Consider the following 5,459-nt stretch of genomic DNA (forward strand, 5'->3'; position numbering starts at 1 on the left):
AAAAGAAACAATTTGACATAATCAAATATGACAAAAACGTTATTGCCCTTCATAAAAATGTCACGAAGCATATTTTTAGCAAAAATACGATATGTGTCATAAATTTATCACCGCGATGTTTTTATTAAAATAGATGCCTCCTTGTAAAATGAATCCATTTTGCAAAAGGAATATAAAAAAAGCCAGCTTCAGTAGCTGGGACAGAAAAACATTGTACAGGGTGATGTCGATGAAACTGTTCTCTTGTAAATGTATTATTTGTGACATTAATGTAAATATAAATTATTAGAGTGGTTATATGAGTGTCCATTTCCATTTTATATTGTTACTCAAAATGTTTATTCTATTTCATGGTTGTTACCTATAAAGGTAGAGGAAATATGGCATCTTAATTAATGTTAATAATGTCCCAAAGGAGTTATAACTCTATTTACTCAAAAGGTACAAGAGGATATTTTCCACGAAAGCATAAAGGGGATAACCATGCAGAATCAGTGGAAGAAGCAACTCACGATAGACCGCAATGGGAAGGGTTGTAAACTCAGTTAAAAGAGCGACAACCAAAAAGTAAAGAGGCAACAAAGCGATGAGATTTTTGTATGTCCGAAGTGCGGAGAGAGATAACATCACGTATCGGGCTTTCTGTCACAGAAAGCTCATGAAAGAAACGCCTTGCCTCGCCATCTTTTGATGCGTGTCAAATACTCGTCAGCTAGTAAAGGCAGTATGTACGTATAACTCTATTTATGGATAGCGTAACCTAAACGATATAAACATATTAATTCAGTAAGAAATAAATAAGCGAAATAATTCTTAAAATATACTAAAGAAAATTAAATTAATGTTCATGACAGAAAACCAAGCGGAAAAAATATCAACACTTCATCACAGGCATCTCGAATAAAAATTTCAAGCAATTTGCTCTTTTTCACCGATCGAACTTGTTCAAAATCCATTTTTCGCGGTTATTTCGTTACAGAGTTTTTTCACACCGATGATGATCGTGATCTTTGCATAATCCCGCTAACGTAGAAACAATGGTTTGATTCTGTCCAACGTCAATAACACGGAAAAAAGACGATCGCACTGCGTTAGAGGATAACAATGAGATTTTTTTATCGATTCGATGCGAATGAATAATAGGAAATTATGTTTGAGTTTTCTGTTTTGTCACCTTATTTCGGTGCACTGTCATTCGATGTAAGAAGTTGGTTACGAAACTGATGAGAATAAGATAAATCAGTTTGTAAATAGGTACATGTATTTAATTCTAGTTTTCTATCTTTTTCTCGACTGGAAATCCAGTTACCGGTAGCGGCTAGACAGCTAACTTTTAATCCATAAGGATATTTCGAGATTTTTCATTTTTTTTCTTTGGTTATAAGCTTAAAGCTACCTAAAAGTCTAAATTTGGAGTGTGTGACACATCTAGAAGTAGCTTAGAACAGCTTAGAATTTTGATGATCTGTCAGTGAGTCAATGTCGAAATTAAAGAAATTTGACAAGCGATAATTCATAAACTATGAGGGATAATTACTAGATATTTTGGTAACCTAGCCAGCTATAGTATATCTTCAAGTGTAGTGAAAATTAATATTCTTGCTTTATCCACAACAAGTTACAGGGGGGTCAAAAGTAATAATTCTAAAAGCTAATACCGTCGAGAAAAGGATGGTACGGCTGTGCTTGACTTGGCGGTTAGATAATTTATTATACGTTATTATTTTATGGCTTTTATTATTTCTCGGCATCACAGATCGATTATCCACCATCTGCCGTAGACGCATCCTGCAATACTTCGGTCATATCACTCGCAGAGGTGAAGACAACCTTGAAAAAATCATAGTACAAGGCAAAGTAGAAGGTCAAAGATCCAGAGGACGATCACCATCGAGATGGCTAGACCAAATAGCAAATATTACAGGTCATCCATTTCAATCAAATCTCCTAGAGGCGGAAGATCGCCAACGATGGAAGATCAAAATCACCAACTGCACATAGCCATAATGTCACGATTCTTCAGACATGAAGAGACGACGAAGAAGAAGAATTATTTTATGTTCCATTTTCGTGTAATTTATGAGAGAGAAACGAAAAAAGATCCGAACTAAACCAAAACCAAGGCCCACAGCGGCATCCAAGGCAACGAAAAAGCCGATGTACTAGTTAGACAAGGATCATCGGCATCCTATCTGGGTTCAGAGCCATCGGCATCCTATCTCGGTCCAGAACCAGTACTGGGAATACCCAAATGTATGGCCCAGCAAGGCCCAATACAGGCACAGCAAGGCCTTTATCCAAGGACCTAGCTCTAAAACCCCAAAAGAACTGCTAATGCTTAGCAGGACTAAAGTACGGATTACAACAAACCTCTTGACAGGACACATGGCTCTCAAGTGTTACCTGAACAGCTCAACCTGTATCAAGGAAGTCTTTGCTGCAGGCTCTGCGATAAAGATCCTTAAACAGCGAAGCACATAATATGTCACTGCGAGGCTCTGGATCACAAGCGACACTTTTTATTTGGGAAAGCTAGACTAGAACCGGAAGAATTATGCTCCCATCCTATCAAGGACCTGCATAAGTTAGTGCAGGGCACAGGGATAGGAGAATGGGTGCAGATATAGAAATTTCGATTTTGACACTTGACAAACACAATAGGCCTCACAGGTCGCAGTGTTTCCGGCAGAGGACGGCCTTTTGTTATTGAAAAAAAAATAATCTCTTTACCTTTGTAGCGGGTTCAGTTCTTGAAAAGACTTCTGCGTTTTACGCCACTAGAAGAAAATCTCATTCATTTTGCCCTTTATTCCTACGTGGAGCACAGGGCTTCAATAAATGCTTTCCAGAGCGAATTCGGCTGTTTGCCATTGATTTGACATCTCGCAATGGTTGCTTTACTGCTTCGATCTCCTTTTTAATTGTCCTTTGTCATATGTGTCTTGGACGATTACGACCAGTTCCTCTACTGCCTTGTGGATTCCACTCAATAATAAATCCTAATTTCTAATAGTATTTGGCCAGAATATGGCCAACATGCTAAATTAATTCTTCTGTTGATTCCTGGTAGTGATCCTGAGCTGCTATAGTTGTCCCAAATAAATTATACGAGTTTACTTCTACTATTTCCTCTGTTGTGTTATTTATATATTAATAGCTCCCGTATATAGCGTTTAACGCCTTGGGAGTAGCAAGGTACAGCTTGCCATACTAGAGCCGTTCGGTATACAAGGAAGGTAATGTGGCTAGCACTACGCTTCAACCGCCTGTTATTACTTCAGGATTGTGAATCCAAGTACTCATTTAAGGCGGAGTCGACCTAGGTATCCAAACCTATTTTTATTTTAATAAAAATAGTCGGCAATCACAATGCCGGGTGTGGGGATCGAGCCCACTACCTTGGGGAATTATTGAGCAGTGCCTGTACAGGTTGAGTCAAATTCGACGCTTTTAAATGAAAACACCTTTTTTTATAGGAGATAGACAAAACTAATATCGGTGTCTGGAGCTGAATTTTGTCAAAAACATGATGCTGAAAACCGCATCTCGATATCTGTTACCGTTTCAGAGTTGCAGGGTGTTTTTCAAAATATGCATTTTTACAAATCACGCTGTAACTTTTTGCTATGGAAAGTTTTGTATTTTTAGCAGAAACATTTCCAAAGCGCCTTTTACGTAGAATTTAATGGTTTAAGTATAACTTTTTTAAAATTAATAATTTAAGAATTATCAAAGAAAATTTGATTTTTTCTATGGGACACACTGTATAAAAAAAAAAAAAAAAAAAAAGAGTTTAAAATTACCTTTCCAAAAATATAACATACTTAATATTTTGCTCCATTCCTCTTTGAAATATAGAGAGTATATAAAAATTCGCCTGCTTTAAATAAGTAGGCTTTGAACGGCACCGGCTGTAATGCAAAAAAATCTAGCTGTGAGCATTAATTAAAAACGAAAATAATACTTGCTATGAGAGATGCAGAATTTTATAACAATTTAAAATATATTTAACCAGCATCAACACATTTAAACTACATATATCTAATAACACAAAATAAATAGCAAACCAAGACATGATTTTGCTACAGGTGTTCGACCTATCGACCGTCTTCTGTCATGGCCAGACGGGGCAGTTTTTGAACATTTCTGCGGAATTCATTAACTCAGTAGGGGTAAAAGATACCCTCTCATAACTGCTAAGTATTTCTAATTTTGTTTGATTATACGGAAGAATAAAAACCTTTATTCTTCCGCAAATATATCCATAGGATTAGATCCATAGGCAATTGGTGTCAGGCGGGATCTTGGTTATTATTCAATTATTGAAATTGGCTGCAAAAATTTGTTGATAACTTCAACGTTCAGAGGCGGTGCGTCGCGCGTCGTCTTGCTGGAAAATATTTTCGCGTTCCATTAAGGGCATATCATCAATAAGGGGTCCAAATCCCACTAGTTAAAAGTGGCGAACTTTAAAATTCTGTATTTCGAAGGGGATTATAACAAAAATATCAAGTGTGCTATATTTTTGGAAAGGTAATTTTAAAATTATTTTCTGTTAATTATAAATATAGGGGGTGTCCCAAATAAAAAAAATCAATTTTTCTGTTGGTACTTTAAATTATTAATTTTAAAAAATATACTTAAACCATTAAATTCTTACGTAAAAGGTGCTTTGGAAATGTTTTCATAGAAATACAAAATTTTCCATGGCAAAGAGTTACAGCGATTTGTTAAAAATGCATATTTTTTGAAAACACCCCGTAACTCCGAAACGGTAACAGATATTGATGTGCGGCTTTCACCATTATGTTTTTGATGAAAATTGAGCTCAGACACCGATATTAGTTTTCGTCTATCTCCTATAGAAAAGGGTGCTTCCATTTAAAAGCGTCGAATTTGGACCCACCCTGTACACCTCTACGCCACCGGGCACCCAGGTGTTATTTATTAGAATGTTTTTTTCTGTCTACCACCTGTTGTACGTTACTTTAGTTTTTAAGCAAGTGAATTTTGCGATTGGAATTCAATAGTCAATATTGCGCCATATATTTAAAATAATAAAAAACTGAGCAAATGAGTCTGCGGAGCGTTATAATTAGATTGTTTTTAATTAAATCAACTTCCGATGCTCTACCTATTTTTAAATACCGCACAATAATAATAAGTCTATTCAGAGAGCGAATATTTAATTTTTAAATAATATTTATATTATGACTAAGATGGCGGCACAGACACAGGCCGCGTTTACATGACCAAATGTAAAATTAATTAGCACGTATTTAAAATATTTTAAAGACTATAATTAAAAGCGAATTGTAATGTTAATATTTTAATTCGTTTCTCAAGCCAAAACATTTGCTTTATTTTTTACTGACGCAGATAGAAATTCTAAAATCATTAAATAATCTAATATACAGGGTGTCCCAGAAGCAATACGTAACTGAACGAAGCATACTGAT

Source organism: Sitophilus oryzae, unplaced genomic scaffold, assembly GCF_002938485.1.
Source record: "Sitophilus oryzae breed Bouriz unplaced genomic scaffold, Soryzae_2.0 scaffold_1191_pilon_pilon, whole genome shotgun sequence".
Classification (NCBI taxonomy): domain Eukaryota; kingdom Metazoa; phylum Arthropoda; class Insecta; order Coleoptera; family Curculionidae; genus Sitophilus; species Sitophilus oryzae.